General features: G+C 37.5%; 1 long non-coding RNA gene across 3 annotated transcripts; it reads left to right on the plus strand.

Annotated features, from left to right (window-relative positions):
* Window positions 1–1339: 1339 nt before the first annotated feature.
* Window positions 1340–17233, plus strand: LOC117275079 (uncharacterized). Of its 3 annotated transcripts, none has more exons than XR_011410403.1 (2): window positions 1340–1444; window positions 16958–17233. It is a non-coding gene; the product is annotated as an uncharacterized lncRNA (long non-coding RNA). The 3 variants fall into 3 exon arrangements; XR_011410404.1 differs by lacking the exon at window positions 16958–17233 and adding an exon at window positions 11038–11588; XR_011410405.1 differs by lacking the exon at window positions 16958–17233 and adding an exon at window positions 3367–10470.
* Window positions 17234–26679: the final 9446 nt, after the last annotated feature.

A 26679-nucleotide genomic window follows, 5' to 3' on the forward strand; every position in this document is an offset into this window, starting at 1 on the left:
CTCCAAGGATAGTAAGAAATAATAAGAGAGGAAGAAAATAAAAAGTGAGAAGAAAGGAAGTTGATGAGGTTAGAGCAAGTCGAACAAGGATGAAAAGGAAGCAACAGTCTCTAGACTGTAGTATATGCAACAAGCCTAGCCGCAACAAAAGAACTTGCAACTATAATGTTGTGCAACCAGAGATTACTTCAATCTGTGAAAAACTGCCTGTACTATCTCTGGAACTATATTATAATTAGGTATTTATTAATAAACTTAAACTAACATAGAATATATGTATTCATGGTTCAGATTAGACGGGGCAAGTTGAAATGCGACTAGAAGAAATTGGACAAGAAGTAGCAGTTGAAATAGATTCTGGTTGGATATACTCTCAACAGACACAACAAATTAAATGGATTGCTGGTAAATTAGCTTTTTCTAGTGCTAATATGTGTTTAATGTTAATGGTAGTTTATCCTTATTTCAAGTGCCTATCTGTACATTTTTCAGGTTTTGCTATCAGCTTATTTGGTGCTACTATTGTGTTGCTTTCCGATATTTGGTGAATGGTGATGTAGAATTGCTAATGAATTGTAGTTTCACGTGGTGCTATTCTGGTGCATTTTCAAGTGCTCGTGTTTCAAATGACGTTGTTACTGTTCTGCTTTTCTTTTTTGGTGTTGGGGTGGTGCTACTGTGCTGTGATGTTTGAAATTTCTGCTATAGATAAAGTTTTCTTTGTTGTGATTGCCAAAAATATTTCAGTGTTCAGGATATTATCACATATAAGGTGACTTCTTTTGAGTTAATTAAAATGGACTGTGAGTTGATTGAAATGTTGTCAAGCTATTATGCATAATAGTAGTACCTATTATGCTATTATGCATAAATGTTGTTCCCAAGATTTAAATAACTATATATTGTAAATGCCCCTACAATGATACTGAGAGGATGTCGTCTATTTTATTTTAAGATATAGAGAGGAGTTTGTTTGTTTGGAAGGAAATATCAAGTGCATATTCTGATGTCTCTGTTAGAAGACTAAGAGCGGTTAGGTTTGAGACTTAAAATGCACCACTTTTTAAAAATATATGGACTATTAATGCTCCATCCGAAAGAAATAAGATTACTTTGAGTCCAATTCCAAAAGTATCTGACTATTTTGAGCTTTTTCTCTTCAATTCTGTGTTAGTTTTTCACTTTTCTGTGGCAGCTAATAAATTTCAGTAAGAGGTTTTTTTCTTTTCTATTACCGTAGAAGAGCCAAATTGGTCGACCAAGGGCAAATATGTCATTTCAATTAATATTTAAAGGCAATTTAGACGTTATGCTTATTAGCTGATTATTTGCAGAAACATCTAGATAACTCAAATGCTTCTTTTCTTCTTGTGTGTTTCTCTCTCTACTCGATTCTGTATGTTCATGGTTTTGATGATGAGTGCTTTAAAGTTGACGAGCTCAGGTATGACCTGTGTTCGCTTTGCCATATCGGTTTTTTTTTTCCCTCTAATTATCTCTCCCTTATATTTTTTTTTTCTCCTAATTTTTACTTCTTGTGCTAAAAGAAACCTAAAAACCCTAGGGGGGGTTTCATCTTTTTGGTATTTAATTCTAATGTGAGGCAATTTCTGAGCTTTTATAGTGTTTTAACGTAACTTACGTGTCTTTTAATGCAAAAATTGCACAGCATATTCACTTGTCCATTTGACTTTTTCGTCTAATTCTCATTTTCATCTAGAATTCTCTTTAGTTCAGTCCTTCTAGCTTTCATCGTTCATTGACTTTTCTGTTGGGTCTTATATTGTTCATGTTAGTATTATCTCTCTCCCAGTTACTTTTGTTTGTTCTTCGTTTCTATTGTTTATTGTTCTAGATTTTTTCCTTTTTTCCTTTTTTCCCTTTTTGGGTAATTCATGTTCTTATATAGTTTTTCCATCTGGTTTGCCAAGTGTCTTCTATCATAAATTGCTCAAATACCAGCTAAGAAAACACTGAGCTCCAAAAAAAGCGGACAGGGATGGGGATGTGCAAATACAAATGAAAAGATTAAAAAGAGAATTTAGGATCTAAAGTGGATGGATTGAGTTTTAAAACAGTGTGAGCCGCTTGCATTTTGTGTTTCAACTTCTGGATTATTATATGATAGCTCATTAGATAGAGACTGAAGCCTAAATGTAGCACCTGATGTTTTGGAGAGAACCAATCATCTGGCTCAGAACTAAAAACTCTCCCTTTAGAATATACAACAACTTCTCTTAACAAGAAAAATAGAAAATACAGAAATGAGAAACCAAAGAACATAAAAGGCAAACACCATAAATTATTATCTATGTAAATAACATTATTATCTAGCTTCAACCCTGGTTATCGATTTTTAAATTTTCACTTGATAGCTTTAAGAAATTCTGTCATGTAATGGATAAGATAGAATCCATTCATCTAAAGTTCAGAAGGGAAATAACATATGTTGAATGGTACTATTTCTCTACATTTACAACACAATAGTTATCTCACCATGCTTCAGTTAGTGAAAAATATATCATATCCATGCATTAATATTACATTGGTAGATGTTGCACTTGCGATGAATACCTACTTTTTCATATATAGTCTACTTCTTCTTGACGATTCTCATCGGATATTATGAATTTGAACTATTCAACAGGAAATGATATTATTAATACTAGATTTTTTAAATTTACATGATGAAAAATATGGTGAATTTCCTGCATGAATTTGACAATTTTCGATAACTTGTTCTTTTTTCTAAATTTTTCTTTACTGAAATACTCTTGGCCAATATTTCTCATAATCTACTATTTTGTACCATCTCTTTGAAGAACAAAGAGATAGTAGAAGTAGTAGTGCATCTAAATTTTTTTTTCTAGCTGATTAGAGAGAAGTTTTTAGCCAAACAAAAAAAAAAAAAAAAAGAGAGAGAGAAAGCAGTAATCCTGTTAATTTCAGCTATTTCCCAATTATGTATGACAACTAGAAGTCACCTCACTGGGATGCTATGTCATTTCCTAAGTAATTATCGATTGCCCAATTTTGAAATAATTCCTAGTGAAGATTGGCAAATCTGATAAGATGTTGTTCTTGATTAGTTTTTATGTTGAGTCTATTGATTCTGAAAGTTCATTCTTTGTACATTATGTTGTCGATGAGATGGAGGAAAGGGTTAGTGAGATAGAGCATCAAAGTTTTTGTGTCTAGATAATGTGTATACATCTATTATCCATTTGGATTTGAAGTGATTTTTCATTCAATTATAGATTCAATATAAAGTTAAAATTATGTTTGGCTCTTTTTATATAGGAATGCAATGTGTTTAATTTTGTGGTGGCTCTTTGTAACAATTTTATTCTCATAATATGTGTGAAGCATGTGAGTACATACATGGAACCATTGATGATATGTTCATGCACGTACAAGATACAGATTTGATAGCATTATTCTCCATCCCCATTTGCAGGACCTTCACACATGCTTCTTAGTTGAACCAACTAGTAAATGCTCTCAAAGTACGCTATTATTTTAAGGAAATATTTTGATATATCACAAAACTTTTGCATTCTTTATGTTAGTGCTGCTATTTACCGTAGATTAACATCTCTTTTGATTATCATTGTTGTACTAAATTGCAGATTCTTGAGCCATTTGTCATAAGTAATGCAATATTAGATTTTTATATTTAGTGCATTCTGTTAGCAAAGTTGTCACGAGCCAAAATCCTGCCTTAGGCGTCGTGATGACACCTAGTCTCTAAAACTAGGTAAGTCAATCACTTACAACAGTTGAGTCAGTTTAACAATGATATTTTAAAGCAAAGTTTAATATAAATATCGAAATAAAGGTGAAACGAGCCTACGCGGCAATAAATCACAATAATCTCCCAAGACTAGATAATACAGAGTCATGAACACTAGATGAATACGTAGAAGTATCTCAAAGTCAAAATACAATACTGTTCGGGTAACGAATTGACAGTACAATCAAAGGAAAAGGACTCCAAGGGACTGCGACGACCAAGCAGCTCTATCTTGAATCCTTGCGATCAAGAATCTAACTCCAACTGAGTCCGTTATCTCCAATACCTGGATTTGCACAAAAATATACAGAAGTGTAGTATGAGTACACCACGGTCGGTACCCAGCAAGTATCAAGACTAACCTCGGTAGAGTAGTGACGAGATATAAGTCAAGAAACCTACTAGTCATAATAACCTGTACAGTATATGAGTATAAAGCTAATAAGGGAAGCAAGAATTAGTAAAATGACAACAAGGAACAAACATGTGATATAAACAGTAAAGTAATCCGAACACCGTCAAAGTACCAGCGAAATCAAATAAGATAAACAAATGAAAACCAAATAGTCAAGCCATTCTAATACAATTTTTACAACACGATTACTCGTAGATACCTCATCTCATAGACACAAGCCACGAGTCCCAAATCACAAATCATATGCGCATACCTCATGCCCACATTATCAATCATGACCGCACGCACAACTCACATGCCAATATCGCAATCCGCCCGGCATGGTCATAGGCTCACTGTCACAATCCGTCCGTCGTGGTCACCGGCTCAATATCACAATGGAAGCAGATAATACAAGAATACATATGCATGATCAATGAATGTCAAGTTCCATACTCCTGAACCATGGCGTAAACGGCATACTACAGTGTATGCTAGTTCGAGTGTACTATTATAATCCAAGTCAACAAGTAATATCAAAGACATTGAGTAGTTCATTAGAAACAACACAACAAGACACGTAAGGTACATAACACACACAAGAAAATCACACCATCACACGAACATCATCAACATTGTGCCCCCGGGCCAACACATATCAACCCTGGCACAACCACCCTTATCTATCTGTAACGACAATATCATAATAGCCACCCTTATCACTCTACCCAGACAATACATCACAATAGCCATCCTTATCTCTCCGCATAATAGCCAACCTTATCGCTCCGCCCGGAAAATAAATACAATAGCCACCCGTATCACTCCACCAGACAATAAGCACAATAGCCACCTATATCACTACGCCCAGACAATAATTCACAATAGCCACCCGTATCACTCCGCATAATCGACAATAGTGAGATGTCACCCTTATGTTCCGCATTGCAACAATCAATCAACATGCAATTTGCATGTGTTAACATCACAATAACACGACATATCAATCCATACCATAAGTGTCTATAAGCCATAATCTTTTCAAATCAACAATACCGATGTCACCACAACACATAGCTCACGACTCAAACATGATATGAACAAGAATCTCGATAACAACAGAATGAAACAAAAAATAACTCAACAATGAAAGATACTCCATAAAACAACAACTTCAGCTAAAACATGTTAATAACTCTCACTAAGTCTAAATTCTATTACTTGCTTATGAACGAACTTAACAATGAAAGGCATGACGTGTACTAACAACTTCAATTGAATACATATAAGAGTAACTCAACAATGATAGATAGAACATGTACTAACAACTTTGGTCAAAGAATAATAAACTTGACAATGAAAGGTATAACATATAATAATAACTTCAATTAAGACACATGAGAATAAGCTCGGCAATGGAATCTAGAACATGAAATAACGACTTGTCACGACCAAAAATCCAACTAGTCGTGATGGCATCTAACCCAACTCGCTAGGTAAGCCAATTAACAACTTTTCAATTTAATGAGATTTATTGAGACAAATAAATGATAAAATAACTGAACCTTAATACATTTTCCAAGGACTGGTAGTACAAATCATGAGCTTCAAAGATTTAGATTTTTACAAAACTAATTTGAAATAATTACAACATCTATTTGAAATGTAAATGAACAAAATTTGAATCTAATGCTACCAAGGACAAGTGATAGCCATAACTGGAACGCAGGTACATTTTCAAATCCAGCTCTCGTTGTACGCAGCAACATCAACATCCAACATCTGCACGCAAGGTGCAGAAGTGTAGTATGAGTACAACCGACTCCATGTACTCAATAAGTAACAAACCTAACCTTAGGTTGAAAGTAGTGACGAGCTGGGCCAAGGGTCAGAGTCCAACTCCAATAACCAGTAACAGTTCATAACAATCATAATAAAAATAATGCCAGAAGATAACCTAGAGATATGATGCTCAACTCGCTCACAGTTACGGAAAATAGGCATGTTTTTCGAATAAAATAGTAAAACCCAAATCTTTTATCGAAAGCACCAAAATATGAGTAAGTTTGTAAATCCGTGATTTTCTTTCCAAAACTGTTCAACAAGTAAATGTTTCATTATCAAATGGCATGAGGAAATTACATATCTATGCCTACATGTCAATGCGTATGAGAAGTCATAGATGACATGATACCGTACAGCATGAGGAAAATGTATCTATATGCATGTATGTCAAGTGTGCATATCGAATGCAATATAACATAGTGAATAACCATATGCATACTCTCAGAGTATCAATCCACTCAGTCCTCTCAATCACTCAGTCCTCACAGTCACTCAATCCTCCCAATCGCTCGACACTCGCACTCAATAGGTATTTGCGCCCATTGTGGACGTGCAGACTCCGGAGGGGCAATTCCATCCCAAGCGCTATAATAAGCCAATCATGGCATGAATCAAATAAACATGCTGCAGCGTGCATCCCGATCCCATAAATATCCTCACAATCAGGCTCTCGGCCTCACTCAGCCATCAATCTCTTCAGTCTCTAGGGCTCACAAGAATCATGATAATCAGCCCAAACGGTGATGATATGATGTATAAATAAAGGACAATAGAGACTGAGATATGATATGCAAATAATAGTTGTGACTGAGTATAAATTTCAAATTAAGCAATTAATTCAACATGTAACACGACCTCTGCGAGTCCAAACAGTGCCAGCATGTGGCCTAAGCATGATTTCTAACATGGATCACATCTAAATTACTCTAGCACGTAGAGATTTCATGGTTACGGATAAGATTAGGCAACTACGCAACACCACAGAAATAACTGAATCACAATTCATACGGTGCATGCCCACACGCTCGTCACTTAGCATGTGCGTCACCTCAGTACCATACATATATCACATATATTAAGGGTTCATACCCTCAACACCAAGTTTAGAAGTGTTACTTACCTCGAACAAGCCAAATCCAATACTGATCAAACCAAACGATACTCCAAAAATTCTATCCTGCGCGTACCGACCTCCAAACGACTCGAAACTAGCCAAAAGCAACTCAAATACATCAAATAATGCCTGAAGAAATAATTCCAAATGATAAAGGTCGAATCTTTAATCAAAAGCCCAAAGTCAACCAAAAAGTCAAATTCGGGCCCACACCTTGGAACCCGACAAAACTTACAAAATCTAACAACTCATTCAATTACGAGTCCAACCATACTAGTTTCACTCAAATCCGACACTGAATCGATGTTCAAAACTCAAAACTTCACCGTATGAAACTTTAGATTCATGAAATCCTCAATTAAATGCCAAAAACGAAGATAGATTCATGAAATAAAATCGAAATCGAGTAGAGAAATCTTACCCCAATCCATGTGATGAAATTCGCCTAAAGAATCGCTAAATCCCGAGGTCCCCAACTCAAAATATGGATAAATGGCTCAAAGGTCCGAAATTGGACATTAAATCCACTACCCAGACTTCCTTCTTCGCGATCGTGATGAACAAATTCCTCAACAACGATTTCCAAACTCTTCCCACACAGCCTCTAGTATAATGATCATACCCTTTTGTACAAAACTCCAAATGACAAATGATTTGACTTTATGAAAACTAGACATCAAGGGCTACAACTTTCATTTTTCGATCATCTCCAAATCCCTTATACATTGCAAGATATAAGCTTCCAAAACCAACCCTCTGCAGCAGAAATTTCTCCTATGCGATCGCGAAAAGGCTTTCGCGATCGCGATTCACAAGGCCCCAAACTGCAGTTTGCTCTTTGCTAACGCGACCAAATGTTCGCGATCGTGATGCACACCCCTGTGGCCAAAAACCAGCAACTGAATATGTCCTAAAATGGTCGAAAACCACCCCGAAACTCATGACTCGAGCCCTCGGAGCTCCACGCGAAACATCCATACAAGCCTAGAAACATCATGTGAACTTGCTCGCACGATCAAATCACCAAAATAACACCCGAAACCATGAATCGGACATCAACACACATGAAATTTGAAGGGAGAACTCAAGAACTTCTAGAATTACAACCAAGCGTTCGAATGCTATCAAACCAACTCCGAACGACCCCGAATTTTGCAAGCAAGATCCAAATCCTAACGCAAACCTACTCGATGTTTCAAATCTCACTTAACAACATCAAAATCACAAATCGCACCTCAAATCGACTTAGTGAAGTTAATGAACTTTCAAAATTCAAAACTAACGGCGAACAAGCCTAAACACCTCGGATTGATCTCAAATTTGGCACACAAGTCATAAATGACATAACATACCTACTATAACTTCCAGAATCGAAAATCCGACCCCGATATCAATAAAGTCAAACTTATGAACATTTCCAAACTTTCAAATTTTCAACTTTCGGCAATTAGTGCTGAAACCTTCTAGAACTATCCAAATGCAAATTCTGGCATACACCCTAGTCCAAAATCACCATCCGAACCTAACGGAATCATCAAAACATCGATCCGAGGTCGAATAATGAAAAGTCAAAATTAGTCAACTCTTCCAACTTAAAGCTTCAACTATTAAATTCATTCTTCCAAACTAATTCTCAGAACACCGAAAACCAATTGCCGATGATTCACACACGTCATAATACATCATATGAAGCTACTCAAGACTTCAAATAGCTAAACAGAATGCAAATGCTCAAAACGATCGGTCGGGTCGTTACACGACTACAATCTAAGCATATAAGAATGAATTTAACAATGAAAGATGTAACAAGTAATAACAATTTCTAATTAAATGCATAAAGTAACCTAAGAGTCTAAACCAGTTAATTTTTGCCACATATAAGTTGGGTAAACACTCGTCACCTCATGTACACGTCTTCCACATAATTCAAACCATACAATCAATCCAAATCCTAAGGGGTAGTTCCCCCACATAAGGTTAGACAAGATACTTACCTCAAAGAAGCTAAATCAATACTCTAAAAAGTCCTCTCCGTGTGAAACAACCTCCATATAGCTTGAATCTAGCCAAAATAACTTAATATCATAAATAAAAGCCATAGGAAACTATTCTGCATAATAAAGTTTCGATTTTTAATGAAAACCAAAAAGTCAACACCTGACTCGCACCTCGAAACCAGACAAAACTCACAAAATTCAAACACACAGTCCGATACGAGTCCAACCATACCAAAATCATCCAATTCTGACCTCAAATCGGCCCTCAAATCACCATTTTATGTTTTAGAAAGTTTTATAAAAATCCCCAATTTCTCCAATTCAAATTACTAATTTAATGATAAAAACAAGGATAGAATCATGAAATATAATTTAATCCGGGTCAAGACTACTTACCCCAAACCAAATCGTGAAAATCCCCTCCAAAATTGCCCAACATCAAGCTTTACAACTCAAAATATGATAAAATAACCAAATCCTCAAACTATATACTTGATGCCAAGGATTTCTACATTTGCGGACAAACCTGTGCATATGCGCTCTCGCTTTTGCGAGCCAAATCCTGCATTTGCGGCTTCCACTTACCAGACCAGGACCGCACCTGCGAATAGACCATCGCATCTGCGACCCCGCAAAGGCGCCCAAATTTCCGCAGAAGCGAACGACCACCTTGAGCCTCTAATTCGTATTTGCGATCAATATTCCGCAGATGCGATATCGCACATGCGGTTCCTTATCCACAGAAGCGGAACATATGAACATGCCCCAATGTCGCAGAAGCAGCTCCGCACCTGCGCTCCTACTTGCGTAGATGTGAAACACCAGAAGCAGGCCTACCAAAAAACATAGAAATGATCTGAAACTCATCCGGAACACACTCGGGGTCCCCCGGAACCTCGTCCAATCATACCAACCAATACCATAACATAACGCGGACCTGCTCGAAGCCTCAAATCATATCAAACAATCTCAAAGCTACGAATCGCACCCCAATTCAATCATAATGAACTAATAAACTTTCAACTTCTACAACTCACGCTGAATCATATCAAATCAACTCTAAATAATCTCAAAATTTGCATGCAAGTCCCAAAACGACACAACTGAACTATACCAACTCCCAAAATCACAATCCGAACTCGATATCAACAAAGTCAACTCTCGGTCAACCCTATCAACCTTCCAAACCTTCAGTTTTTCCAACTGTCGCCAAAAAGCATCAAATCAACCCACGGACCTCCAAATCCAGATATATGCCTAAGTCTAGAATCACCATACAAAGCTATTGGAATCATCAACACATCATTCCGGAGTCATCTACACAAAAGTCAAATTCCGGTCGACTCTTACCACTTAAGCTTCTAAAATGAGAATCATCCTTCCATATCAACTTTGAAATACACAAAAATCGAAACCGACCATACACACAAGTCATACACAATACGAAGCTACTAGAGATCTTAAACCACCGAACGGAACGCTGAATCTCAAAATGACCGGTCGTGTCGTTACAAAAGTAACTTGAGTGTGACCAAAAGTTGGTCAAGTCATGCATCTATGATAAGATGTTTATTCTTTTATTTTGTTACTACACACATCATCAAACAGTTCCTTCTAAGGTTATAGTACATAACGACCACCAAGCTTGCACCTTATAATGCTGCCACTCTGCAGTTTGCAGGTGAATTGTGTTCTTGGATTAGTGTTATGAACATACACAAGGATGACGAAAATTAAAGAATATACTTTTATGAAGAAAAGGAATAGTAGAGTTTTAAAATATTTGAAGAGATTTTTGCTGAGTATATGTTATTAATCTTCTCATTCTCTCTTGTGTTTTTACTTACTTGAAACCCTAAACATTGTGATCTTTCCTCTTTTACTTTCTTAATAGAAGTTAAATATGAGACTCATCTTGAGAATGGAATACTTCTGCCAAGATTTACTATGAAATATGGTACCTCTTTTCTCATGTTTCGCTTTTTAGTTCCCTTTCTTTCAATAATATGTATGGCGTCAATATGGTGATTTCTGCTTAGGTTATTTTTACCTATCTTTGTCGAGATCTGTTAAGATAATGGAGGAAGAAAAAGTCTACCACTTGCTAAGCGAGGGTCTTATTCTCTTGAAATGCTCTCCAAATTCTTTCACGTGATTGCTAACTAAAGTCTCACTGATGCATCTAGAGCAGCAAGTGGAGACAAAGCTGGTAGAACTTATTAGCTTCAATATTTCGATAATGTGTCCTCAAAAGTTTAAGAAGCATTCGATACCCTGCGATATTAACCAACTCATTTGAAAAATATTTGTGGTGACTTTATGTTTTGACATCATGAATCATTTGTTGGTTGGTTATTGGTTGAGCGTTATTGTGTACCTTTTAGAAACCATACTTGTGAAGGGAATTGATAATTGAAGAGCGGTAATTATATTGACAGTTTTATAGTTTTATTGTAACTATAATGTTGCACTAATAGTTTTATTGTAACTTGGTATAGCTATAATAAATTAGACGTGAAATGCATTCTTGTTAACTTTGTGTAACTATAGGATATTTTAAATGATTTCTTGACTGTGTAGTGATTTATACTAATATGATTTGTGCTCTTGCATATCCGCATAGTCTCGAATTCAATCATGAACACAAACACAAAGGATAAACACGTTGCAAACCATATCATGTCAAATTAAAATCGAATTTTAACTATACTACAGTCTTTCAAGTTATTGGGCCTGTGCTAAGAACGGGCCGCGATGCATCTAGTTCTCTAAATAAATAATAATATATGTTTTCTTATGGTTCCATATTATGGCAAACTTTGTGTGACGACCAGATATGTCGTTTTGATTACTATCCCTTATTTTCGTATTTCGAGACCTCTATTAGTTTCATTTAGTATTTCTCAATTTATGTGCGCAGTCCGTGTATTTTTTCGGAAAGATTTTATGTGAATTTGAAGAAAATATAATTTTTGGCTTTAAAAATTACTTGAGTTGACTATGGTCATCATTTTATGTAAATGATCCCGGATTGATATTTTAATAATCCCGATAGGTTCGTATCGTGATTTTGGACTTAGGCATATGCTCGGAATTGAATTCGGAATTCCCTAACTTGATTTGACTTGTTTTGTCGAAAGCTAGTAATTTGAAGGTTTGGAAACTTCCTAGGTTTGACCGTAGGTTGACTTTATGGCTACCGGGTTCGAATTTTGATTTTGGGACCTCATATAGGTCCATTTTGCTATTTGAAACTTTTCTGAAAAATTTGGTGCAAATCAGAGTTGGTTTGATAGGATTCGGGCGCTTGGTTGTGATTTTAGAAGTTCTTGAGTTTTCTTTGAAATTTCATGCATTTTGACGTCTGATTCATAGTTTTAGGTGTTATTTTGGTGTTTTGATCATGCAAGCAAGTTTGTATGATATTATTACACTTGTGTGCATGTTTGGTTTGGAGATCGAGGGGCTCGCGTGAGTTTCGGATAGGCTACAAACTTTTGCAGACTTAAGAGATAGCTGGTTTTAGCTGTTTCAGGTGTCTGATGCCTAAGCTACTCTCACGATCTTGAAGCTACTCTCGCGATCGCGAAGGGGAAATTAGGTTGTGGGCGGAATTTTTCTTCGCAAAATGCGGGGACTGGTTCGCGACGCGAAGCAGCGGGGGGCTTACCCTTTGCGAACGCGTAGAGTTATGGGGTTCTGGAGAAAGACTTCGCGGAAGCAAACGAGGGGGGAGGGGGGGGGGGGGGTTAAGCCTTCGCGAACGCGTAGGCCAGTCGGCCAATGTCCTTCGCGAATGCATCAGGTGCTTCACGAACGTGAAGAACACCTGACGCCCAAGTATTAAAACATCAAAAAGATGGGATTTGAGTCATTCTTAACCATTTTCAAGTTTGAGCTCGGCCTAGAGACGATTTTGAAGAGGTTTTTCATCCTAAATTCATTGGAAAGTAGATTTAAACTTATTTCATTACATTTCCATAAACACACATTGATTTTAATCTTTAATCTATGATTTTTTATGGTAGAAATTGAGAATTTTGAGAACATGAGATTTAGACCTCAAATTGAGTTCGGATTTCGAAACTAATTACATAACCGGGATCGGGGGTGAATTGATAATTGCGACTGAATCTCGGATTTTGACCAAGCAGGCTGGGGTTGACTTTTGTTGACTTTTTCAAAAATTATTAAAGATTGAATCTTTTTCATCGTATGTAGTTTCTAAAGCCTATTTTAAATTATTTTATCTATATTTGGCTAGATTTGATTGATTTGGAGGCTAGTTCTAGAGGAAAAGCCACAATTGTGCCCTGATTTGGTTGTAGAGCGAGGTAAGTGTCGTGGTTAACCTTGACTTGAGGGATTAGGACTTGTTGGTCCATTTGCTACGTGTATTATGTGTGGGGACGGTGTATATGTGAGGTGACGAGTATATATGCGTTGTCATTGGGTTAAAGCATGCGGGTGGAAATTGTTCCTTTGTATTATATTGTTTCATTGATTATGTTCTCCACGCTTAGGTTAGATTATTACTTTTTAATTATTCCCCTTATATTTATTGTTTATTTTGAATATGTTGGAAATTTTGAAAGTTGAGTTTGTTATCTTGGCACTATAATTGAAGTGAAATTGCTTCCCGCCTTGGATTAGGTATTCAGATTTGTATTGTTGCTTGGCGAGGAAGAGTGAAAAGCACGAAGGGTGTTGTCGTGCCTTATTTGCATTCATTATCATATATTGAGATGTTATGCAGATTAAAACACGAAGGGTGATGTCGTGCCATTTTGTTTATGATATTACATGGGCTTGTGCTAAGCACGGGTCACGATGGATCTAGTTCTCTAAATAAATAATAGTATATGTTTTCTGATGGTTCCAGATTATGGCAAACTTTGTATAACGACCCGATAGGTCGTTTTGATTACTATCCCTTATTTTCGTATTTCGAGACCTCTATTAGCTTCATTTAATATTTCTCAATTTACGTGCGCAGTCTGTCTTTATTTTGAAAGATTTTATGTGAAAATTTGAAAAAATATAATTTTTGACTTTAAAAATAACTTGAGTTGACTATGGTCATCATTTTATGTAAACGACCCCTGATCGATATTTTAGCGATCTCGATGGGTCTGTATCGCGATTTTAGACTTGGGCATATACCGAAAATTGAATTCGGAAGTCCCTAACATGATTTGACTTGTATTGTCGAAAGTTAGTAATTTGAAGGTTTGGAAACTTCCTATGTTTGACCGTAAATTGACTTTATGGCTACCGAGTTCAAATTTTGGTTCCGGGACCTGGTATAGGTTCATTTTGCTATTTGAAACTTTTTTGAAAAATTTGGTGCAAATCGGAGTTGGTTTGATAGGATTCGGGTACTTGGTTGTAATTTTAGAAGTTCTTGAGTTTTCTTTTCAATTTCATGCATTTTGACGTATGATTCGTAGTTCTAGGTGTTATTTTGGTCTTTTGATCACTGTAACGACCCGACCAGTTGTTTTGAGTATTACAGTCTTGTTCCCCCATTTACTACTTAATTTATACTTTACAATTGATATATGACTTGTCAGGGTAATTGGTTCGGGTCCGGTGAGATTTTGAAATAAATTGAGACACTTAGTCTCCAAGATTAAAACTATAGTTGAAAAGGTTGATCGGATGTTGACTTATGTGTAAATGATCCCGCAATAGAATTTTGATGATTCCAATAGTTACGTATGGTGATTTTGGACTTAGGAGCGTGTCCGGAAAATTATTTGGTAGTCCGTAGTTAAATTAGGCTTAGAATGGCTAAAATAGAAATTTAAGTTTGAAAGTTTGACCGGGGAGTTGGATTTTTGATATCGTGGTCGGAATCCGATTCTGAAAATTGGAATAGTTCTGCTATGTCATTTATGACTTGTATGCAAAATTTGAAGTCAATCGGATTTGATTTGATAGGTTACGACATCGAATGTAGAAGTTGAAATTCGATAGTTCTGACGCCATTTCTTTAAGAATAAGTGATATTACATTAAGAAAATGAGCTCCAAATTTAGTTTTGATTGAAGCATTAGATCCGTATTGAAATTTCAGAGTCATAGCAAAAAGAATCGTCAAATTCGGACATAGTATGAGAGCGTTATGCCCATTTTTGTGTCGGGAAAGATTTTCCATCGCTGTGAGCGCCCAGGGTAGAGTGGGGCGCTAGCCCTAGCGCTGGAAATTTTTGGAATTCTGGAAACTACGCCACAAGCAGCGCCCCACGCTACCTGTGGCGCTCAAAAACAGCAGAGGCTCTATAAAAGGGGTTTTTTGCTATTTTTGACAAAAATAGAGTTGTGGAGCTCGGTTAGGGCGATTTTCAGAGGCAAACTTCACAAATTGGACTGGGTTAAGTAATCTTAACTTGATTTGGTATGTTATTCATGAATCTAACACTATTTCCGGCACCTATTTTGTGATTTGGGGGATTAAAATAGAAATTTTTCAAAAATTGATTTGAGGATTTGAAGGCCGAATTGGAGTCGGAATTTAGTAATTTTTGTATGGTTGGGCTCGTGGTTGAATGGGCGTTCATATTTTGTAACTTTTATCGGGTTACGAGACGTGGGCCTCATTGTTGATTTTTGAGTTAACTTCGGATTTTATTATGAAATTTAGCATTTTCATATGGAATTGATTTTCTATACCTCGTGTTGATTGTATCGAATTATTTTGACTAAGATTCAAGCCGTTCAGAGGCTGAATCGCGAGGAAAAGGCTTATTGGAATAAAGAATTGCTCGGATTGAGGTAAGTAACGGTTCTAAATTTGGTACTGAGGGTATGAAACCCCGGATTCTGTGATATGTGATTGATTTTGAGGTGACGCACATGCTAGGTGATGGGTGTGTGGGAGTGCACCGTAGGAATTGTGACTTGGTCAAATTCCATGGAACTGTGTAGTTGAATAATCCGTTGTTATCTTTACATTCTCTATGTAGTAGAGAAATTGAACCATAAATCATGTTTAAATTATGTGTTGGCACTGTAGAGACCCACAGAGGTCGTGTACATGTTGAATTATCTGCTAAATTGTTGTTTTGTACTCAGTCATAGTTTACTTATTTATTTTATCTCAGTCTCTATTGTTCATTAATTATGCATCATATCATTGTTGTTTGGGCTGATTTTCATGATTATTGAGAGCCTGAGAGACTGGAGAGATTTATGATTGAGTGAGGCCAAGGGCCTGATTGTGAGATATTATACTATAGCACGTGAGTTGTTCGTGCGGATCTAGATATTATACTATAACACGTGAGTTGTCCGTGCAGCACGTGAGTTGTCTGTGCCGATCCAGATATTATACTATAGCACGTGAGTTGTCCATGCAGATTCAAATATTATACTATAGCATGTGAGTTATCCGTGCAACACGTGAGTTGTCCGTGCAGATTATAGCGCTTGGGCTGAAGGAGTCCCTTCGGAGTCTGTACACACCCCCAGTGAGCGCAGGTACCTATTGAGTGCGAGTACTGAGTGAATAAAATGGGTGAGTGACTGTGGTCCTGAGAGGATGTATTTGATTTCATTCTTATTGCACTACAATTGTCATGTATCACTGTTTTGGAAATTTCTTAAAGATATTATCCTCTTTTTCAGTCGAACATGATATGAAATTACTGTTAAGTTTTAAATATTGAACATAAAAGCATGCCTAAATCTTATGTTGGAAATTACTGTAATTGGACTCAACTGTGAAGCTCGTCACTACTTTCAGTTCTTTATTTAGTATTGTTACTTGCTGAGTTGGTTGTACTCATACTATACCCTGCACTTCGTGTGCAGATCCAGGTGTTTTCGGACATAGTGGGTGTTGATTCTTTCGCACAGTTGATTTTTCAGAGATTCAGAGGTAGATGTTGTGTTTCGCAGACCTTGTCTCTCCTTCCCTATCTCCTGGTTTACTGTATTTGGTCTCAAACTATTATAGACCGTATTTTCCAGACTTATATTCATATTAGATGCTCATGTACTCAGTGACACCGGATTTTGGGAGTGTTTATATTTGTACTTGTGAGATTTCTTTCGCTGAATTTAATTATTATATTTTCCAATTTAAAAGATATATGGTTTATTGAGATTGTCGGTTTGCCTAGTATTGAGATAGGCGCCATCACGACGGGTGAGATTTTGGGTCGTGACAAGTTGGTATCAGAGTTTTAGGTTACATTGGTATCACGAGTCATGAGCAAGTTTAGTAGAGTCTTGCGGATCGGTACAGAGATGTCTGTACTTATCTTCGAGAGGTTGTCGAACCCTTAGAAAATTTTTACTTTCTTGTATTATATCATGTGGAATTGATTCAACTTGAAACATAACTCTTTGAATTCCTTCCACGCATTCGTATGCGCATGTGAGCGCTCGGTATCAGTTGTGCATCACCAGTTTGTGATTCCATGAAGGAGATTCGTGATATGTATTCTATGTTTGGGTGATGGGCCAATCTGAAGGACTTGAGTTCAGGGTTAGACCGCAACTTAAGCTCGGTAGTTTCAGTTGTGTGAACTTGTACATTTGAACTCATATGTCCGTTAGTGTCCCTATTAGTGGAATTATGGCTCGATAAGTGGTTGAATGGCTATATGATAAGTATGATATGATTGCGGGATGTGTTCAGATGGGTTGAATGTGAAGAACAAAGTTTACTTGTGACTCAAGGGTTTGCTATTGGGTACTTGATTTCTACCTTGATTTTACGTATAGTCTTGAGTTGTGAGTGTATTGAAGGACCTTTCACGTTGTTAAATTGTGGGACAAATTAAATTCTCATGTCTTGTTAATGAGTTTGGACTCAAAAAGATTAAGTGATTGTGTAGTAATTGTGGCCGCGAAAGGGTATAACAAGATGTCAATTTGAGGCTAAGCATGTGGGTTATCTTCTGCAGAGTAATCTACGTAGGTATGTTCCTTATAATGCAGAGTGAAGAGTTTCTTTTCTACCAGTGGAATGTATGTGTTGAGATTTGAATTTGAATCTGGTTGAGAAAGTTGACTTGACTGTCACGAGAAGGAAGGCGAGCTTAGCAGATGAACTAAGGTATTTTATGGTATGCGTTACCTGAATTTGTGAAGAATCTTCGTTGAACTGACTGCAGTATTATGGCAGTAATAGAGTATGGATATTGTGAGCTATGGAATGTTTTGTTCTATGGCTTTGAGTCAAGTGGGGGGAGCCTGGTATTGACGATTTGATTGCATGGTTATGTGTTGTACTGGTTTAGGTTTGAGGCATACATGTGAATCGGTTATGACTTGCAGAGATTGAGATTGAGATCAAGGATGACTCGAGTAAAGAAATTTCTAAATACAGGTTATATTGCACTTTATGAGCATATGAAAATCATGGGATGATCGAGTTGTTATTGTTGGATGTAGTATGCATGAAGTATGAATTTGATTGGTGATGTTAAGGCAAAGTTACTTCTTTAAGTATTGTTAAGCTAAGGGAGCACGTGTCTTTCGGCCTGTTGGGCAGTGCAATTTAGATTTGAGCAGAGTAGATGACTCTTTAGAAGGTTCTAATGAATTTGAGATTTATATATAGCAATCGAGGATTTTTTCGGATTTGTGTATGGATAGAATCTGAGATTTACATTTGATGGTGCCGGGACTTACGGTAATTTTGTATGACGATGGATTCTACATTCCGGTATAAGAAAGGTAAAAGAACAATTTTAAATTCACATAAGGTATTTTCATAGTATGTGTTTCAGTTGCGGTACTTATAGGGGTGCTTAAGAAGAATACAATGGCTTATGGGCCTTGGGGCGGTGTGATTTTATGTTAGGATATCTTGTAGTGAGCTTTGGGTAAGGATAGTAGTGTTCAGACAAGGAGAAATGTCAACTTGAGGGTAATTCAGAAGAAACTCGGAGAAAATAGGATGACTGGGTAGTAGGCTGGACCAGTTTGGTAATGGCATGATCAGATCTTTGGGTACCTATGATGTGGTGAGGCTTTACAGACGTTTTGGTGGCAATATTCTTGGATTTGGTGACCTACGTGGCTTGGTCGAGTTTGAGGAATTCAGTCTGATATCTTAGTTGTGTGCAAATGGATTTCAAAGTGTTCTTAATGGTTTCTACCACAGTTTGAGCTGGATATTTTCTACCGGTGTGGGGAATGTGTTGTGTATTGTGATTTACTCCTTGAATGAAGCAAGATGGAGGTTTCTAACTGACAGGGTATGTAATTTGCTGGTGAGTCAGAGTTGATAATGAGATTCTCATGCTTGTCACATGATGGCATGATAGATGTGGTATTTTGTACGGGGATTAAGATTTACATGTACAAGGTGGCAGTTTATTCCTGAAGGGAAGGTCACGAATTCTGGACAAAATGGTTAGTTTCAGATATTTAGATTAATGTTATAACTGCTCGGTAATTCCTGAAAAGGGTGCGTATTTCAAAAGGCGCATTGTGTTTTGACTTACGGATGTTCATCGGTATTGCGGTACTCACGTGGGTGATAGACTGCTGATATTCCAATTATTGCTATGCGGCAGAATTATGAAAGTATTCCTAGTGGGATGATCGTGCATGAAGGATGTGATAGTCATTCGAGTGATGGAGTTGTGATCAGTCACGGTGGTTCATGTGTTCTATGAATTTGGGGGACTAGGAGTTCTCAGAAGCAAATTGTTTCAGGGTTGCGACCTGGTTGTGGTGAGTATTTTATTTAAACTCAGTGGAGGCACTAATTGCGTTAATTATTTGTGATAGTTGTGCGCCATGAGTGCGTACATATGGGAGGTTTGAGGCATGTGCGGGCATCAGGGCAAGTATTCATACTCAGAAGAATGCTTAGGCAAAGATATGCCTAGAGTGGACTGTTAAGCGTAAAGTTATAACGTTTCTCGTATTCGTACATTTGTCGAGAACTATCTAGACTACACTTGAGGTTACAAAGAGGCTAATTCCCTGAATAAATTGGGGAGTAACTATTTCTGCGTTAACTTGCCGATTTGAGTGGTGATAGCACACTTTGCACCTGCCTACTCTATGACGTGTTATATATACCAGTTCAGGAGCACGAGAATCTTATTTTATTTATCATATACATGTGTACTTATTTGATTGCTCATGTATGATATGCTTGGACCGGAGGCCTGTGACCATGCCAGGTGGATTATGTTATTGGCACGTGAGTTGTCCGTGCAGATCTATATACTGATATTATTGGTAGGTGAGTTGTTCGTGCGGGTCCAAATATTGATACTATAGCACGTGAGTTATCCGTGCAGGTGATGTTAATGTGAGCTCTGGGAGAGCTGGCTACCGTTATTAGATTCGTGTGTCTTTGTTCTACTATATATGATGAGCTCATAACATTGCGGTTGTGGTGGTTCTTGTTGAACTTACAAAATGGCTCTCTTCTTTGAGACATTTTCCATTTTTGGCTACACGGATTGCGCAGTTTGTGGCTTGAGTTATATGGGTGTGGCATGTCTGTGGAATAATTGTGTTTAATAGTATAAGGTCACTAGACCTAGAATGGGTACTATCAGGTTTGATTACAGTATATTCGGGAGGATAATATTAAAAGTTGGCTTAGAAGGTGATTATGGTTCTGGTTGGGGCGAGAGAGCTCCATGGCTTGTTGATCTAATAAGTGGTTATGAGATTCCGCGTGTTTCTTTTAATATCAGTAGTGTACGAAGGTTTTGGAACGAGGTTTGGCTTGATATGGGGTTTAATACTAGTACCGGGTTAGTTTGAAGTAGTTACTGTGATCGGTGTGGTGCGAGCATGCGAGTTGTGCAGTATGTTACGTGATTATATTTGGGGTTATGGTTATGGCTTGATACAACTTGTTCAGACTCATACAGTGTGTAGATGTAAGATTCGGGTCTTGAAAGGAAATTCAGAATGTTGGAAATTGAATTCCAAAGTTTTTGGGCTAAGGTAAATTAATGATTTTCAGTTATGTTATATTGTCAGGCCTATATAGAACAGGGTGATGTAGGATCACCCCCGGGTATGTGCGTGGTAAAGTGGAATAGAGATTTGAAGGTTAGGAACAACTCTTGGAACGTTCGAGGACGAAGGTATGTTTAAGTGGGGCCCGACCGGTTGTTTTGAGTATTACATCCATGTTCCCTCATTTACTGCTTAATTTATGCTTTACAGTTGATATATGACTTGTCGGGGCAATTGGTTCGGGTCCGGTGAGGTTTTGAAATGAATTGAGACACTTAATCTCCAAGATGAAAACTAAAGTTCAAAAGGTTGACCGGATGTTGACTTATGTGTAAACGACCCCAGAATAAATTTTTGATGATTCCAATAGCTCAGTATGGTGATTTTGGACTTAGGAGTGTGTCCGAAAAATTATTTGAAAGTTCGTAGTTTAATTAGGCTTGAAATGGCCAAAATAGAAATTTAAGTTTGAAAGTTTGACCGGAGAGTTGGATTTTTGATATTGGGGTCGGAATCCGATTTTGGAAATTGGAATAGGTCTGTTATGTCATTTATGACTTGTGTGCAAAATTTGAAGTCAATCAGACTTGATTTGATAGGTTTCGGCATCGAATGTAGAAGTTGAAATTCGATAGTACCAACGTCATTTCTTCAAGGATAAGTGGTATTACATTAAGCAAATGAGCTCCAAATTCAGTTTTGATTAAATCATTAAATCCGTATTGAAATTTCATATCCATAACAAAAAGAATCGTCGAATTCGGACATCGTATGAGAGAGTTATGCCCATTTCCGTATAGGAGAAGATTTCCCATTGTCGTGGGCGCCCAGGGTAGCATGGGGCGCTAGCCCTAGCGCTGGAAATATTTGGAATTCTAGAAATTGCGCCACAGGCAGCTCCCCACACTACTCGTGGCACTCGAAAATAGCAGAAGCTCTATAAACGGGGGGTTTTGTCATTTTTGACAAAAATAGAGATGGGGAGCTCGGTTTGGGCGATTTTCAGAGGCAAACTTCACAAATTGGATTGGGATAAGTAATCTTAACTTGATTTGGTACGTTATTCATGAATCTAATACTATTTCCAGAATCTATTTCGTGATTTTAGAAATTTTCCAAAAATTGATTTGAGGGTTTGAAGGCCGAATCAGAGTCGAAATTTAGTAATTTTTGTATGGTTGGACTCGTGGTTGAATGAGTGTTCATATTTTATAACTTTTATCGGGTTTCGATAGGTGGGCCCCACTGTTGATTTTTGAGTTAATTTCAGATTTTATTGTGAAATTTAGCATTTTTATATGGAATTGATTTCCTATATCTCGTGTTGATTGTATCGAATTATTTTGACTAAGATTCGAGGTGTTCGGAGGACGAATCGCGAGGAAAAGGCTTTTTGGAATAAAGAATTGATCGGATTGAGGTAAGTAACAGTTCTAAATTTGGTACTGAGGGTATGAAACCCCGAATTCTGTGATACGTGATTGGTTTTGAGGTGACACACATGCTAGGTGACGGGCGTGTGGGAGTGCACCGTAGGAATTGTGACTTGGTCAAATTCCGTGGAACTATGTAGTTGCATAATCTGTTATCTGTACATTCTCCTTGAAGTAGAGAAATTGAACCACAAATCATGTTTAGATTATGTGTTGGCATTGTAGGGACTCACAGAGGTCGTGTACATGTTGAATTATCTGCTAAATTGTTGTTTTTGTACTCAGTCACAGTTAACTTGTTTATTTTATCTCAGTCTATATTGTTCATTATTGATACATCATATCATTGTTGTTTGTGATGATTTTCATGATTATTGAGAGCCCGAGAGACTAGAGAGATTTATGATTGAGTGAGGCCTAAGGCCTGATTGTGAGATATTATACTATAGCACGTGAGTTATTCGTGCGGATCCAGATATTATACTATAGCACGGGAGTTGTTCGTGCAGCACGTGAGTTGTCCGTGTCGATCTATATATTATACTATAGCACGTGAGTTGTCCGTGCGGATCCAAATATTATACTATAGCACGTGAGTTGTTCGTGCAACATGTGAGTTTTCTATGTCGATCCAGATATTATACTATAGCACGTGAGTTGTCCGTGCATCACGTGAGTTGTCTGTGCATATCCAGATATTATACTAGCATGTGAGTTGTCCGTGCAACACGTGAATTGTCCGTGCGGATTATAGCGCTTGTGCTGAAGAAGCCCCTTCGGAGTCTGTACATACCCCCAGTGAGCGCAGGTACCTACTGAGTGCGAGTGCTGAGTGAATGAAATGGCTGAGTAACTGTGGTCATGAGAGGATGCATTTGATTCCATTCTTATTACACTACAGTTGTCATGTATCACTGTGTTTGAAATTTTTGAAAGATATTATCCTCCTTTTCAGTCGAACTTGATATGAAATTACTATTGAGTTTTAAATGTTGAACATGAAAGCATGCCTAAATCTTATGTTGGAAATTACTGTAATTGGACTCAGATGTGGAGCTCGTCACTACTTTCAGTTCTTTATTTAGTATTGTTACTTGCTGAGTTGGTTGTACTCATACTACACCTTGCACTTCGTGTGCAGATCTAAGTGTTCCGGGACATAGTGTATTTTGATTCTTTCGCACGGTTGATTTTCCAGAGATTCAGAAGTAGCTGTCGTGTTTCGCAGACCTTGTCTCTCCTTCACTATCTCCTGGTTTACTGTATTTGGTCTCAAACTATTATAGACCGTGTTTTCCAGACTTATATTCGTATTAGATGCTCGTGTATTCAGTGACACCGGGTTTTAGGAGTGTTTATATTTATACTTGTGAGATTTCTTCCGCTAAATTTAATTATTGTGGTTTCAAATTTAAAAGATATGTGGTTTATTGAGATTGTCGGATCGGCTAGTATTGAGATAGACGCCATCACGACGGGTGAGATTTTGGGTTGTGACAATCATGAAAGCAAGTTTATATGATGTTATTACACTTGTGTGCATGTTTTGTTTGGAGACCGAGAGGCTTGGGTGACATTTGGATATCCTACGAACGTTTTCAGACTTAAGAGATATCTGGTTTCAGCTGTTTATGGTGCCTGATGCCTTGTGCTTTGAGATCGCGAAGCTACTCTCGCGATCACGAAAGGGAAATTGGGTTGTGGGCGGAATTGTTCTTCGCAAAACGCGGCGACTGGGTCACGACGCGAAGCACTGGGGGGCTTACCCTTCACGAACGCGTAGAGATATTGGGGTTGCGGGGAAAGGCTAGGCTGATACTCATCATGAATGCAAGCCTTGGCTCGCGGAAGCGAAGGCAAGGGGGGTTAAACCTTCGTGAACGCTTTGGCCAATGTCCTTTGCGAACGCGTCAGGTGCTTCGCGAACGCGAAGAACACCTGATGCCCAGGTATTAAAACATCAAAATGTTTGAGCTCGGCCTAGATGCAATTTTGAAGAGCTTTTTCATCCTAACTTCATTGGTAAGTAGATTTTAACTTATTTCATTACAAATCCATAAACGCACATTGATTTTAAGTTTTAATCTATGATTTTTCATGGTAGAAATTAGGGATTTAGGTAGAGATTGGGTATTCTGAAAAAATGAGATTTAGAGCTCAAATTGAGTTCGAATTTCGAAACTAATTACATAACCGGGCTCGGGGGTGAATGGATAATTGAGTTTGGTCCAAATCTCAGGTTTTGACCAAGCGGGGCTGGGGTTGACTTTTGTTGACTTTTTCAAAAAACATTAAAGATTGAATCTTTTTCACTCATGGGTAGTTTCGAAAGCCTATTTTGAATTATTTGAACTATATTTGGCTATATTTGATTTGTTCGGAGGCTAGTTCTAGAGGAAAAGTCGCGGTTGTGCCTTGATTTAGTTGCGGAGCGAGGTATGTGTCGTGGTTAACCTTGACTTGAGGGAATAGAACTTGTTAGTCCATTTGCTACGTGTATTATGTGTGGGGACGATGTATATGTGAGGTAACGAGTATATATGCATTGTCATTGGGTTAAAGCATGTGAGAGGAAATTGTTCCTTTGTATTATATTGTTTCATTGACTATGTTCTCCATGCTCAGGTTAGATTATTACTTTTTAATTATTCCCCTCATATTTATTGTTATTTTGAATATGTTGGGAATTTTGAAAGTTGAGTTTGTTATCTTGGCATTATAATTGAAGTGAAATTGCTTCATGCCTTGGATTTGTTATTCAGATTTGTACTGTTGCTTGGTGAGGAAGAGTGAAAAACACGAAGGGTGTTGCCGTACCTTATTTGCATTCACTATCATATATTGAGAGGTTATGAGGATTAAAATTGCCTTGTTGCTTATTTCAGAAGACGTTATGTGATGCCGTGCCATTACATGATTTCCCCTCCCAGCTAATATTTTAGTATTCTACTTGTAATTTTGTTACTTTATATATTACGAAGTTGTCTTGTCATAGCCTTGTTACTACTTCAATGAGGTTATGCTCGACACTTATGGAGTATATTGGGTCGGTTGTACTCATGCTACACTTCTGCACTTTCCAGTGGCGTCTAGTGGTGTTATACTCGGATTCCGCCATATTTGGAGCCTTGAGGTATAGTTGCACGGCGTCCGCAGCCCTGAAGTCCCCTTCTTTCTCCATTTTACTGTTTACCTAGTCTGAGACAATTGTACTTTGTTTCAGACCATATATGTAGTACTCTAGTTGCCCATGTCTTCGTGACTCCGAATTCTAGGCGATGTTTGGATATCGTCATATGTATTTATTTATTCCACTTCAAACTATTTCGGTTTATCTTTATTAATGTTTTATTTTGAATTGGTAAAATTGGTTTAATAATCTAGCTAATATTGGCTTGCCTAGCAAAAGAAATATTAGGCGCCATCGCGATCCTGAGGGTGAGATTCTGGGTCGTGACAAGTTGGTATCAGAGCACTAGGTTGCTTAGGTATCACGAGTCAACAACAAGCTTAGTAAAGTCTGGAGGATTGGTACAGAGACGTCTGTACTTATCTTCTAGGGGCTGTGGAGCTTTAGGAAAATTTCACTTCTTTCTTTCCCTATCATGTGATTTTGTTCTATCATTGATGTTTGAATCTTTCCATTCTTATTCTCCCGCAGATGATGAGAACACGTAATGCACATTCAATCCGCACTCAATAGTGAGTGGAAACGATCGTTGGAAGAATAGTACCCAACAAGAGTTGGGGTCGATTTCCACAAGGAGTTTAATATGGGTGTTAGGGGTATACACTTGACGAGAGCAAATGAAATAACTAAATTGCACTTCCAAACAAATGGTTTTGTTTTCTATTTCTAAATTGTCACTAACAATTATAAACTAATGAGACAAAACTAGAAAGTGAATGATTATTTTTGTTGTTTTTACCAAATGGTTAAAAGTCCTAGGGATATGACCTTAACCTAGGTGTTCGCCTAATGTGTTAAATACGTTAACACTTGTTTTATGTATCGGGGTGTATTATAGCTCTCAATTCTATGTTACCCACTCAATACCTCTTAGTCATAGAGTGATTTTACCCAATTTTGCTTTCTCAAGCCCAAATGGGTATCAAGCTAAATAGTTGATATGAGATCAAGTCGGGTTATCACTA

The sequence above is a fragment of the Nicotiana tomentosiformis genome, chromosome 8, assembly GCF_000390325.3.
Source record: "Nicotiana tomentosiformis chromosome 8, ASM39032v3, whole genome shotgun sequence".
In the NCBI taxonomy this organism is placed as follows: domain Eukaryota; kingdom Viridiplantae; phylum Streptophyta; class Magnoliopsida; order Solanales; family Solanaceae; genus Nicotiana; species Nicotiana tomentosiformis.